Source organism: Equus caballus, chromosome 23, assembly GCF_041296265.1.
Source record: "Equus caballus isolate H_3958 breed thoroughbred chromosome 23, TB-T2T, whole genome shotgun sequence".
NCBI lineage: Eukaryota > Metazoa > Chordata > Mammalia > Perissodactyla > Equidae > Equus > Equus caballus.
The window spans coordinates 15924097-15939316 of record NC_091706.1 but is presented as its reverse complement, the minus strand read 5'-3'; the positions used below and the strand labels follow the sequence as shown (position 1 = coordinate 15939316).

The window sequence follows — 15220 nt, the reverse complement described above, 5'->3', positions numbered from 1 at the left end:
GTGAAAAAAAAAACCAACACTGGGGTGAGCCAAAGGAAAAATACTGGGGGGTGTTAGGGGTGTGGTTGGGCATCTGTGTCTGCTAACTGGGGCTTATTGAAGTTGGGCTCCTGCCCTCCCACAAGGACTGGGCGACAGGGGCCCAGGTCTTCTTCTTCTTTTTTTAAAATTATTTTATTAAGGTCATATTCGTTTATAACATTGTGTAATTTCAGGCGTATGTTATTATATATCAGTATAGACTACATCTTGCTCAACCCCAATAGTGTAGTTTTTATCCATCACTGTATATATGTACTCCTTTACACTTTTTGCCCTCCTCCCACCCCCTTCTCCTCTAGTAACCACTGATCTGTTCTCCGTATCTGTGTTTATCTCCTATATATGAGTGAGATCATGCGGTGTTTGTCTTTCTCTGTCTGGCTTATTTCTTTTAACATAGTACCCTCAAGGTCCATCCATGTTGTCACAAATAGGATGGTTTTGTCTTTTTTTATAGCTGAGTAGTATTCCATTGTATATATATATATGCCACATCTTCTTTATCCAATCACCAGTCAATGGGCACTTGGGTCGCTTCCACGTCTTGGCTATTGTGAATAACGCTGCAATGAACATAGGGGTGCATAAATTTCTTTGTATTGCTGATTTCATGTTCTTTGGATAAATATCCACGAGTAGGATAACTGGATCACATGGTGTTTCTATTTTTAAGTTTTTGAGAAATCTCCATACTGTTTTCCATAGTGGCTTCACTAGTTTGCATTCCCCCAGCCACGTGTGAGGGTTCCCTTTTCTCTACATCCTCTCCCACATTTGTTATTTTTTGTTTTGTTAATTATAGCCATTCTGATGGGTATAAGGCAGATGAGGATCAAGGTTGCCTCAGGGAGAAAAGCCCAAGGTGTCCTGCCTTACATAAAGATCTACATCATCCTCTGGGAAGTATAGGATGTCCTGACCTAATTTGACCTGATTCCATCTGATTCATGTCCAAAGTTATAGGACCACCCAATAACCAGACCCCACCTGCACTGATACCATTAATGACCTTTTTTTTTTTTACATACTCTTTCCTTTGCCTTGTAAAGAAATAACTCACATACCTATGCCTTATAAATTTAGCCCTACCCTCAACACACTGCAGCTCTTCACTGCCCACGGGTCCTGTCCCCATGCTACTCCATGCTATTCAATGAATAAAGCAACACTGCTGCCAGACTTTGAGAGTCCAAGGAATCTTTCTTTTGACTCCTTAGCTCACTGAGCCTGCATCAAGGTGCTATCTCAGTGTAGTTTTTTTTTTTCCTTTTTCTCCCCAAAGCCCCCAGGTACATAGTTGTATATTCTTTGTTGTGGGTCCTTCTAGTTGTGGCATGTGGGACGCCACCTCAGCATGGTTTGATGAGCAGTGCCATGTCCACGCCCAGGATTCGAACCAACGAAACACTGGGCCGGCTGCAGCGGAGTGCGCGAACTTAACCACTCGGCCACGGGGCCAGCCCCCTCAATGTAGTTTTGATTTGCATTTCCCTAACAATTAGTGATGTTGAACACCTTTTCCTGTGCCTGTTGGCCATCTGGATATCTTCTTTGGAAAAATATCTGTTCATATCCTCTGCCCATTTTTTGATCAAGTTGTTTGTTGTTTTTGTTGTTGAGTTGTATGAGTACTTTATATATTTGGAAAATTAACCCCTTGTCAGATATATAATTTGCCCATGTTTTCTCCTAGATGTTGGGTTGTCTTTTCATTTTGTTGATGATTTCCTTTGCTGTGCAGAAGCTGTTTAATCTGATGTAGTCCCATTTGTTTATTTTTTCTTTTGTTTCCCTTGCCTGAGTAGACATGGTATTCAAAAAGATATTGCTAAGACTGATATCAAAGAATGTACTGCCTATATTTTCTTCTAGGAGTTTTATGGTTTCGGGTCTTAAATTCAATTCTTTAATCCATTTTGAGTTAGTTTTTGTGTGTGCTGTAAGATAATGGTCTCCTTTTGTTCTTTTGCATGTGGCTGTCCAGTTTTCCCAACTCCGTTTATTGAAGAGACTTTCCTGATGGTCACATTTTAAAGGAAAGGCTCTCAGGCCCTTGAGAAAGACATTCCTGCGTTGCATATATGTCCATGTCAAAAGGACAGGAGAAATGATTTACAATTGCAAGTTTCTAAAGTAAATGCTCTAAGAAAAGGGAGGTCAGGGGCTTATCAGGTCTTGGCTAGAACAAACAGTAAATTATTTTGGGAGCCTGAGCTTTCCCAGGCAAGATCTTAAGGGGGTTTGGGTCATCCCAGGGACACGGCCCTAGGCTACTAAATGCCATGCTGAGTTTGGTCAAGTCTCTTAATGTTGGGAGTCGGATGGACTCTTTCGTGTTGAGTTTTTGCAGTTCTCAGTATGTATGTCAAACATCAAATTATACACTTTAAATGTGTACAGTTTATTGTTTGCCTATTAAACCTCAACAAAGCTGGCTTAAAAAGACTGAGACTGACGTCTCAGATGGAAGAGGGAACAGAAATTCAGCCTCTCTCGATGGTGTTTTGACTTTCGGACTGGATGTGACCGAGGCATAGTGTTGAACACCACCTTTCTCAGACACGACCTTTCTAATATTCTTAGAAATAACTCACTGTCTTTGGAAACTCCAAGAGCCCTAGGATGCAAACCTTGGTTTAAATCGATCTGATGGACAGTTCGATTTCTTTTTTTGCTTACCCGTGTGGAAGATAAGTATTGCTTTCTGATAATTTACTCCTGGAAAGTTACGTAGCCTGGACTTTAAGAAGTGGCATAAATGCTTTTTGAATTTCATTTTCTGCGTAGGTAACACAGTCACATGATTCACACGTTGAATGTGTAGATAGTGAAAAATATCCCCTCCTGGTCTTCATTCAGCCAGCTCCCAGCCTGCAAGAAGACAGTCACTGCCATCAGTTTCTTGTACAGCCTTCCAGAGTTTTTATGCATGTGCACTCTATTCTGTACCATTGATCTATCTGTCTGCCATTACACCAATACCATGGTGTTTTGAATAGCGCAGCTTCATAATAACTCTTGAAATCAGGTAATGTCTGCTCTCTAGCTTTGTTCTTTTCCAGACTTGTTTTGACTCTTCTAGGCCCTTTGAATTTTAGAATCAGTTTGTCAATTCCTACAAAAAAGTGTGCTGAGATTTGAATTGGGATTGCATTGAATACACACACACACACACACACACACAATGTTGCTTCTCTTTATCCCAAATGAAGAATGCTATCTACAGGTGTCTTAGAAATTATTTTAAGTTAAATTCAAAAGATATCAAAAGATAATGTCATGCTGTAACAAATTAAAGATAAAGTGAGAAGTAAACTCCACTCCCCACCTTCTACCGCAACTCCTAGTCACGCAGTTTCTGTGCCTAAAGGAAATCTCTGTTGCCGGTTTCTGGGGAACGTGTCTGAGTTTATTCTCCGCATATTCCCATCCTCTCCTTCTGCCTCTCCACAAGTGGGAACACATCATACCCACTGCTCCGCTCTTTACTTTTGTCAGTGTCCAGTGTGTCTGGGGCTCGTTTCCTCTCAGCACATATGGATCTACCTCATTCTTTTTAGTGGCTGCACGGTCCTGACCTCAGTGCTTTAAAGCCATGCATGTGAGTGATTCATCCTCCGTTTGCTCGGCTCTGAGGTTATGGTTACACAGGCTTGCTCCTGGCAGCCCCAGTATCAGATAGGTGCCGCTTTTCTATTCCACCCCATCTTACTGTTGACTTTGTGGGTCCAAGAGATTACGAGTTTATTGAGGACAGGGACTCCAATCTCCATAGCTGATCCCCCACAGCAAAGTAATATTCTGCTCTGCAAATAGCACATACAAACTGAGAACAAAGTGCAAAGCTTGCACTCACCAGCTTCAACTTTGTAGAGCAAGCGACAAAGGCTCAGCGAGAATAAGCATCCTTTCAATTAGAGAAGTGGTGCCTGAGGGACAAACTCTGCATGCTTGAAAGGCTGTTCTGAGGTCTGTGATAACACCCCTCTGTATTTGGATTCATTTGCAGAGTGTTTGTCTTCTGGAATCTTTTCCACAACCTCCTTTAGAAGGGGTTTTGGAAGTTGTGGAGAAATCAGTGTATGCAGCCACTGAGAGGGCAAAAATCCAGTCGTAGTTTTTCACGGTCATTTTAACAATCAAGCCATGTTTGGACTGGGGATGGGGAGGGGAGAAAACAGGCTTGTGTCAGGCATTTTCTATAGAAGAGCTCAATGGATGTCTACTGAGAAGGGCTGCGTCACTTCTGCTTCTGGGGCCCCTCTTTGGCAGTGTGGGCCTTTGTAAGGAGCCAGCTGGGCCCCCAGACACGGGCATCGATTCTTTGGGCAGAGAGAAGGAACAGCTGTTCATTCGTGAAGAACACTGGCTGTCTCCATAACAACCACTGTTAGCTTGACTGTTTCCGAGATACTGGAGTGGCCCTCCGGTCTCCTGGCCTGGCTGCCACCATGCCTGAGGCTTTCGATTGGGCCCACTGAGTGCCTGCAGGGCTGTGAAATAGGTGTGATCTGGGTCAGCCTCCCACTGGGATTGGGACCCTGAAGCTAATGAACCTGTGGATGAGGCAGGGCAGTTTTCCAAGACTCTTCTGAAATGATTTTGAAATCGATGCTGTGTGTGTCTATGAGATCTAGCCTGGAGGAAAGTGCTGTGCTCATTTGTGACTTATTTTCTTGGTGGTAAGCTTTATATGTTGTCTAACTTTTATGTTTATTTGTTTTGTTACCGAGTAAGTAGCTGTCACAAGAACAGGGACGATTTACTTAGTCTTTGCAGTCTTGTTTTATTTGATTCCTCTAGGCAAGGGTCCACTTTAGAGATAAGAGCTTTGAGAATTATAAATTACAGATAGTTTTTGACCTTCAAACAAAACTGACATATTTAGACATTGGTAATCGGTATGTACATAAGATTTGGCAATATACCTTTCAATAATCATCACATTATTTGAAGTATTTATAAATTCATAAACATAAATGCACATTGAAACAATTTATTAACAAGGCCCTATAAAGAGTAAATGCACCATGAATACAAAATAAACTATTGGAGTTCATGAACAGTACCTGCATATTGAATGCAATATGAATTTTTTGTGACCTTCAGCAGTTCAGCAGACACTCAAAGAAGACAGAAGCTTAGCAGTAGGTTTTCTCTACCTGAGGACTTAGGTCATTGAAGAACATAAGTTCAGGCTTAGTGGATCTGCCTCTTCTGGATTGTTGTAAAAGTCTGGAAGATTCTTCTTTCTTGGTCATGCTAGGTATTTCACTCTCTAAGGCTGCAGTCAAGGGAACCTGACAGAATCTCCCTAGAAAGAAAACCACATCTTGCTGATCATAAGGATGAAGGTGAGGATGATGATGGTGGTAGTGCAAGCATCATGAGATGGCCAGAGCTCAAAGAAGCTCGGAGTAAGAGGCAACAAGCCACAAGGGATCTAGGAAACATGTATGCACTCACTCAGTGCTGCAGACTGGGTTGTGCCCTCCAACTTTATATGTTGAAACCCTGACCCTAAATGTGACTATATTTGGAGATGGGGCCTTTAGGAAGTAATTAAAGTTAAATGAGGTCATAAGTGTGGGGCCCTGATCTGATAGGATTAGTGTCATTGTAAGAAGAGACACCAGAGAGTGTCTCTCCCCCCCCCCCCCCGGCCCTCCCTCCCTTTGCCATGGGAGGACACAGCAAGAAGGCAGTTGTCTACAAGCCAGGAAGAGAGCTCTCACCAGGAATCAAAACAGCCGGCACTTTGATCTTGGACTTCCCAGCCCCTAGCACTGTGAGAAATAACTTTTTATCATTTAAGGCACCCAATCTGTGGTATTTTATTATGGCAGCCCAGACAGACTAATACACTAAGATCACTGATTTGATTACTCATTCATTTATTTATTCGCTCAAGAAATTCAATGACTCTTATTGAGTTTTTTATATACCAGGCAGTGTTCTGGGAGCTTGGGATATATTGGTGACAAAAGAGATAAAGATTCCTGCCGTTGTGAGTTTACATGTAGCGAAGAAGAGACAGACAGTAAACAATAGACAAAGGAAACTAAACCCAAAAAGCACTGTACATTTTGTAATGTGCTTTAATCGTCCATAAATGTTTTTCTTTTATGTAGTAAATGGCTAGTAATAATTATAGTAGCTAAAATGTATTGGGCATTTCCTGGTGCTGGGAATTATTCTAAGTGGTTTATATATTTGTGTGAACTCATTTAATTCTAGCAAAATCCCTGGATATTGTTTTCTACAACTGAGGCTCTTAGAGGTGAAGTTACCTACTCAAGGTCAGATGGTGGTGAGTGCTGAACTAGGATTTGAACTAGTGAGTGTGGACCCGTAGTAACCCTCGTCCCTCTCTATCGTCGTCACTTGTGGAGATGTTTGCCTTCCTGATGGACTCTAGCTCCGTGAGAGCAGGCCCACGTCTATCTGGTTCACTGCTTTCTAGGGTGCTTGGCAGGTGTCCACAAGTCTGGGAATATATGTAAACATGCATGATGATATCAAGGACATCTTCAATTTGTTAAAAATACAATATGACTGGTGACATCAGCATCATGGCAGAGTGAGCTCTCCCCTTATACTCTCCTCTCTAAGATACAACAAAAAAGACATTCATATACCAACAGAGGACATTCACACAACACAAAAGATGTCTGAGAGACCCATGCAGCCATACGCCTGAGGGTGGAGGTGCTTGACCCCCCTGCAGGAAGTGGAAGGAGGTGATGGGAATCTTCTGTCCTTCCCGAATGGCAGCAACCACGGGACTGCTTGAGACTCTGAGAGGAAAGGGAGGAGGGTTGGCCCTAGATGGGAACACTTTCACTCTCCAAGTTCCCTCACAGCCTGTGGGAAAGCCCCACACAGAAGTGAATAAGCTATCACGGGGGTGTCTTCATCAAGCTAGCACCCCAGAAGAGCAGATAGTAAGGAGTGAGCAAGAATGCCCTGGGATCACGCAGGTGAAAGAATGCACCCCCTTCTCCCACCAGGCACTCCAGCTCAACCAGGAGGCCAGAGTGCTGCACAGATAGATAAGCAGCCAGTGGCTGAAGCAAGCATGCCATGGATCATGGCAGACTCAGAATACACAGCTCTTGACTCCTACCCAGTGGTGGCTGGTGGAAACTGTGACTAGATACTATCACTATGTAGAGGCACAAATCCATGCCATTGAGCAGTATGAAAAAATCTACTCAATCCCTAGGCAAGAAGGAAAATGACAAGTACCCAGAAGTCAATTCTGAAGGCACAGAAATTCAAAATAGCTATCATTAAAAAACTCAATGAGTTACAAGAAAATACAGATAAACAGTTCAATGAAATTATGAACTTCTTCACAAAATAGACTGAAACTATAAAGAAGAATCAATCAGACATATTGGAGATGAAAAACACAATAGATGAGATAAAGAAAACTTTGAACTCCCTATACAATAGAGCTGATGTTGTGGAGAAGCAAATTAGCAATTTAGAGGACAGAAATATAGAAATGCATCAGATGGAGGAGGAGAAAGAACTAAGACTAAAAAGAATTTAAGAAATTCTCCAAGAAATATCTGAGTCAATTAGGAAATGCAACATAAGGATTATAGGTATTCAAGAGGGAGAAGAGAAGGAGAGTGGAGCAGAAAGCTTGTCCAAAGAAATAATAGCTGAGAGCTTCCCAAACCTGAAAAAAAGGCTAGAAATACAAGTGAAAGAAGCCAGTAGATCTCCTAACTACATCAATGTAGAAAGACCTTCTCCAAGGCATATAGCAGTAAAGCTGGCAAGAGTCAATGACAAAGAAAAAATATTAAAGGCAGCAAGGCAGAAGAAAATAACCTACAAAGGAACCCATATCAGGCTTTCGGCGGATTTCTCAGCAGAACCCTTACAGGCTAGGAGAGAGTGGAATGACATATTCAAAATCTTGAAAGACAAAAACTTTCACCCAAGAACACTCTATCCAGTGAAAATGTCCCAGTGAAGATATGATGGAGAAGTAAAAACTTCCCCAGATAAGCAAAAGCTAAGGGAGTTCATTGCTACAAGACCCCCACACACAAGAAATCCTCAAGAAGGCCCTCATACCTGAAGAAAAAAAAGAAAAAGGTTACAAAACCCTGAGCAAGGAGATAAATAGATAAGCAAAATCAGAAAATTGCAGCTCTCTTATCAGAACAGGTTAGCAAACCCTTAATTATAACATTACAGATAAAGGGAAGGAAAACACCAAAAATAAATATAATCTTGTCATTTTAATCACAAACTCACAACACAAGATGGAATAAGATGTGACAATAATAACTTAGAAGGAGAAGAAGAATGGGATGGAGTTGGCTTAATCTAAGGAAATAAGAGACTATCAGAAAATGGACTATCTCATCTATGAGATGTTTTATACAAAGCTAATGGTAACCACTAAACAAACAATTAGAACACAGATGCAAAAGGTAAATAAGGAGAAAACTAAGATAGCTATCAAAGAAAACTACCTAACCGAATTGGTAATCCAAAATACACAAGATGAGAAACAAAGGAAATGCAGAAGAGCTGGAAAGTGAGCAATAAAATGTCAGTGTGAAGCCCTGATACATCAATAATCACTCTAAATGTAAATGGATTGAATTCTCCAGTCAAGATACAGAGTGGCTGGATGGATTAAAAAACAAGACCCAAAAATATGCTGCCTCCAGGAAACACATCTCAGCTCCAAAGACAATTACAGGCTTAGAATGAAAGGATAGAAGATGATACTCCAAGCCAACGGCAAACAAAATAAAGCAGGTGTTGCGATACTTATATCAGACAAAGTAGACTTCAAGATAAAACAGATAAAGATAAACAAAGAGGGGTGGTATATAATGATAAAAGGAACGCTCCACCAAGAAGACATAACATTTATAAATATTTTTTGCACCCAACACAGGAGCACCAAAGTACATAAAGCAACTATTAACAAACCTAAAAGGAGATATTAACAACAACACAATAACAGTAAGGGACCTCAACACCCCACTTATATCAATGGATAGATCATCCAGACAGAAAATCAACAAGGAAACGGTGAAATCAAACAAAAAACCAGACTGGTTGGACTTTATAGATATATATAGAACATTCCATCCAAAAACAGCAGGTTACACATTCTTCTCAAGTGCACATGGAATATTCTCAAAGACAGACCATATGTTGGGAAACAAGGCAGGCTTCAATAAATTTAAGAAGATTGAAATCATATCAAGTGTCTTTTCTGACCATAATGCTATGAAACTAGAAATCAACCACATGAAAAAAGCTGGGAAAGTGACAGAGATGTGGAGACTAAACAATAGGCTATTGAATAATCAATGGATCATTGAAGAAATTAAAGGAGAAAAAAAAATATCTGGAGACAAATGAAAATGAAAACACACCATACGAATTCATGTGGGATGCAAAAGTGGTGTTAAGAGGGGAATTCATAGCAATACAGGCCCACCTTAGCAAACGAGAAATCTCAAATGTGCAGTTTTAAACCACCACTGACAGAATTAGAAAAAGAAGAACAAACAAAGCCCAAACTCAGCAAAAGGGGGGAAATATAAAAATTAAAGAAGAAATAAATGAAATTGAAACAAAAAAGGCAGTAGAAAGGATCAATGAAACAAACAGCTGGTTCTTTGAGAAGATAAACAAAATTGACCCTAAGTCAAAACCCTTAGCCAAACTCACTAAGAAAAAAAGAGAGAAGCCTCAAATAAATAAAATTAGAAATGAAAGAGGAGAAATTACAATGGATATCACAGATATACAAAAGATTATGAGTGAATACTATGAAGAACTATATGCCAAAAAATTGGACATTCTAGAAAAAAAAGGATAAGTTCTTAGACTCTTACAACCTCCCAAAACTGAAACAAGAAGAAATAGAGACTCCGAATAGATCAATCACAAGTAAAGTGATTAAAACAGTAATCAAAAATCTCCCCAAAAATAAAAGTCCAAGACTAGATGGCTTCTCTGGAGAATTCTACCAAACACTCAAAGAAGATTTATTACTTATTCTTCTCAAACTACTCCCCAAAACTGAGGAAGACAGAGTACTTTCTAACACATTCTATGAGGCCAACATCACCCTGATACCAAAGCCAGACAAGGACAATACAAAGAAGGAAAATTACAGGCCAATATTGCTGATGAACATAGATGCAAAAATCCTCAACAAAATATTGGAAATTGAATACAGCAATACATTAAAATGATCATACACCATGATCAAGTGGGATTTTTACCAGGGATGCAGGGAGAGTTCAACATCTGCAAATCAATCAATGTGATGCACCACATTAGTAAAATGAAGAATAAAAACCACATGATCATCTCAACAGACGCAGAGAAAGCATTTGACAAGATCCAACATCCATTTATGACAAAAGCTCTCAATAAAATAGGTATGGAAGGAAAGTATCTCAACATAATAAAGGCCATATATGACAAACCCACAGCCAACAACATACTGAATAGGGAAAAACTGAACACTATCCCTCTGAGAACAGGAACAGGACAAGGCTGCCCACTCTCATCATCCTTATTCAACATAGTACTGGAGGTTTTGGCCAGAGCAATTAGGCAAGAAAAAGAAATTTAAAAAATCCAAATAAACAATGAAGAAGTGGAACTCTCGCTGTTTGCAGATGACATGATTTTACATATAGGAAACCCTAAAGAATCCATCAGAAAACTACTAGAAATAATGAACAACTACAGCAAAGTTGCAGGGTACAAAACCAACTTACAAAAATTAGTTGCATTTCTATACTCTAAAAATGAACTGACAGAAAGAGAACTCAAAATACAATCTGGGGGCCAGCCCCGTGGCCAAGTGGTTGAGTTTGCATCCTCTGCTTTGGTGACCCACCCAGTGTTTCACTGGTTTGGATCCTGGGTATGGACCTGGCACTGCTTGTCAAGCCATGCTGAGGTGGCGTCCCACATAGCACAACCAGAAGGACCTGCAACTAGAATATACAATTATGTACTGGGGGGCTTTGGGGAGAAGAAGAAGAAGGAAAAAAAGAGGAGATTGGCAACAGATATTAGCTCAGGTACTAATCTTTAAAAAGAAAAAAAAAGTTTTAAATAAATAAAGAAGATTGGCAACAATGTTAGCTCAAGTGCCATTCTTCAAAAAAAAAAAAAAAAAAAAAAGAATACAATCCCAATTACAATTGCAACAAGAAGAATACAATATCTAGAAATAAATATAACCAAGGAGGTAAAAGACCTATAGAATGAAAGCTATAAGAAATTACTGAAAGAAATTGATGATGGACGTAAAGAAATGGAAAGACATTCCTTGCACATGGATTAGAAGAATAAACATAGTTAAAATGTCCATACTACCTAAAGCAATCTACAGATTCAATGCAATCCCAATCAGAATTCCAATGTCATTCTTTACAGAAATAGAACAAAGAATCCTAAAATTCATATGGGGCAACAAAAGACCCCAAATAACTACAGTAATCCTGAGAAAAAAGAACAAAGCTGGAGGCATCACAATCCCTGACTTCAAAATATACTACAAAGCTATAGTAATCAAAACAGCATGGTACTGGCACAAAAACAGGCACACAGATCAATGGAACAGAAGTGAAAGCCCAGAAATAAAACTACACATCTATGGACAGCTAATCTTCAACAAAAGAGCTAAGAACATACAATGGAGAAAAGATAGTCCCTTCAATAAACGGTGTTGGGAGAACTGGACAACCACATGCAAAAGAATGAAAGCAGGCCATTATCTTTCACCGTACACAGAAATGAACTCAAAATCGATCAAAGACTTGAAGGTAAGGCCTGAAACCATAAAACTTCTAGAAGAAAATATAGGCAGTACACTCTTTGACATCGGTCTTAAAAGGATCTTTTTGAATATCATGTCCACTTGGACAAGAGAAACCAAAGAAAAAATAAACAAGTGGTACTTCATCAGACTAAAGAGCTTCTGCAAGGCAAAGGAAACCAGGATCAAAACGAAAACACAAACCACCAACTGGGAGAAAATGTTTGCAAACAATGTATCCAACAAGGGATTGATCTCCATAAGATATGAAGAACTCACACAACTGAATGACAAAGAAACAAACAATCTGATCAAGAAATGGGCAAAGTATATGAACAAACATTTTTCCAAAGAAGATATACAGATGGCCAACAGGTGCATGAAAAGATCTTCGACATTACTAATTATTAGGGAAGTGCTAAAACTACTCTCAGATACCACCTTACTCCTGTTAGAATGGCTATAATCACCAAGAGAAAAAATAACAGATGTTGGAGAAGTTGTGGAGAAAAGGGAAACCCCTCATACACTGCTGGTGGGAATGCAAAGTGGTGCAGACACTATGGAAAACAGGAGATTTCTCAAAAAATTAAAAATAGAAATACCATACGACCCAGCTATCCCACTATTGGGATATCTCACTACTATTTATCCAAAGAACTTGAAATCAACAATTCAAAGAGACTTATGTGCCCCTATGTTCATTGCAGCACTGTTCACAATAGCCAAGACGTGGAAGCAACCCAAGTGTCCATCAACTGATGACTGAATAAACAAGATGATGAATAAATACTACTCAGCCATAGAAAAAGACAAAATCGTTGCATTCACAACAACATGGATGGACCTTGAGGGTATTACGTTAAGTGAAATAAGCCAGATAGAGAAAGACAAACACCATATGATTTCACTCATGTGGGAGATAAACAAACACATGGACAAAGAGAACAGTTGAGTGATTACCAGAGGGGAAGGGGGTGGAGGGTGGGCATAAGGGGTGAAGGGGCACATATATACGGTGACTGGAAAATAATAATGTACAACTGAACTTTCACAATGTTACAAACTATTCTGACCTCAGTAAAAGTGTTGAGACCAAAAAATAAATAAATAAAAATAAATGAATAAAACAAAATGTCATTTGTGTTTCCTGACTTTATGGACACCCTATAGGTATTCAATGAATGTATGTCACATGAATGAATGAATGAAATCTGGGCCTTTTATTTATCTATTATTTTTATTTATTTATTTTTTTGCTGAGGAAGATTCACCCTGAGCTAACGTGTGTTGCCAGTGTCCTTCTTTTTGTATGTGAGCCGCTGCCACAGCATGGCCACTGACTGACGAATGGTGTAGGTCTCCACCCAGGAACTGAACCTGGGCCACCGAAGTGGAGCATGCTGAATCTAACAACTAGGCCACCAGAGCTGGCCCCGGACGTTTTAATCTTAACTTTCTACCACATCACCCAAGCTTTCTAGGGAGCGAGGCTCTATCCCGTCACGGTTCTTTTCCTTGGAATGCAGATTTTTGATGGGTGAGAGGGGATAACATAACTGGCTTTGTGTTATTCAAGAAGGGGAAGTCATGCTTTCCTCCAACATTTAGATAACAATTGTGCAGGTCTCATCCTGCATGTCTGCAGAGAGCCCAGGACCCTCTCCAGGGATCACTGCTAAGGATTCTGGGTGAGTGTGTGAAGTTCTGGAAATCCCTTGCGTGGTGCTTGCCACAGCTTGCTGTCACTTGCACTCTGGTTTCTCCCACTTCTAGCCATCTCTGCACCACTTTGATGTCTGTGCGACTGTAGCAGAGATTTTGGTTGTGTACCTGCATTCATTTCCTATTGCTGCTGTAAACAATTAGCGAAATTTAGTGGCTTAAAACAATATGCATTTATTACCTTACAGTTTTTTAGGTCAGAAGTCTGATTTGGGTTTCATTGGGCTAAAATCAAGGTGTCCGCAGGGTTGCATTTTTTTTGGAGGTTGTATGAGAGAATCTGTTTCTTTTGCCTTTTCCATCTTCTAAAGGTCACCCACATTCTTTGGCTCATGGCTCCTTCCATCTTGAAAGCCGGTGGTGTTGATCACTCTGACACGGCTCCTGTTGTCACATTTCCCTCTGACTATAGCGAGGAAAGGCTCTCTGCTTTTAAGGATGCAAGTGGTGACCCTGGGCCACCCAGATAATCCAGGGTAATCTCCTCATCTCAAAACTCTTAACTTAATCACATCTGCACAGTCCATCTTGTCAGGTAAGGTAACGTTCACAGGCTCTGCGGATTATGACGTGGACACCTTTGGGGTCCATTATTCTGCCTAGCACACGCCGATATCACTCTCTCCTCCTTCTCTGCTAATAGAACTTCTGATCTCTAACGGAATTCCTGGGCACCCCAAAAAAAGTTACATTTCCCAGCCTCCCTTGCAGTGTGGTCATGTGAGTATGTTCTGGTCAATCAGGCGTGGGTGGAAGTGTGCTGTGGGGCTTGAGGAGGTGTCTCAGAGTGTGGAGGAGTGCCTCTCTTCGCCTCCTTCCCCATTCCTGGGAGTCGGCATGTGAACAGAGTGGCTGCCACTCAGACAATCACTCTGGACCAGGGATCGGTGTCACATGTTGGTGGAGCAGCAGAGTAAAAGGACCTGGGTTCCTGATGGTCGCCGGGCCCCCTTCCCAGTCCTGAACTGCTTATCTTTGGATTTTGTTTACTTCAGAGAGAAAACAATTTCTATCTTGTTTAAACGTCCTCATTTTCGTCTTTCTAGCACTTGCAAGTGAACTTAATCCTTATTTATACTGTGGGTTTTCTTCGTTCCAAAGTACGGCTGTTAAATTAATTAAACAGGGAGGCTGTTGGACTGAGGCGGCTCTGATGCCCCTACAGAAACAACCAAGATCGAAGGCTGTAAATGCCTCAGCGTAGGAAAGGGAACCCACGGACCGCCAATCGCGAACAGCCAAGTCGGCATTAAGCTGCAGCCCATCAGTACCTTCCTTGCTTCCTTCCCGTTTCCTTTTCTCTATAACAGTTTTTCCTCAGCTCCCATCCGGGGAGCACTTCTAACCACTTCCGGTTTGGTGTTGCCCTATTTGAACTGATTTTGGCTCAAATAAATTCCTAAAATTTGAAGATGCCTCAGTTTATCTTTTAACAGGGTGCAGCCCTCTGTTTCTCTTTTTTCTACAAGGCACCAAGAATACGAGATGGTCAGTCATAAGCACCTCCAGCCACAAATTAAAAATATGGAAAAGTGAAACTTCACACATATATCAGATATCTCAGCTCTGGAAGGCCACAGGCCACGTCTCTGTACAGGGCTCACCTGTTTTTGCCCTTCCCTG

At 40.7% G+C, this 15220-nt stretch overlaps 1 long non-coding RNA gene across 1 annotated transcript in view; it reads left to right on the top strand.

Annotated features, from left to right (window-relative positions):
- Positions 1 to 4449: 4449 nt before the first annotated feature.
- Positions 4450 to 15220, top strand: part of LOC138920374 (uncharacterized) — a 37547-nt gene continuing 26776 nt past the window's right edge. The window contains exon 1 of the long non-coding RNA XR_011431450.1: positions 4450 to 4724. This is a non-coding gene — a long non-coding RNA (uncharacterized lncRNA). The remainder of the gene's footprint in view (positions 4725 to 15220) is intronic.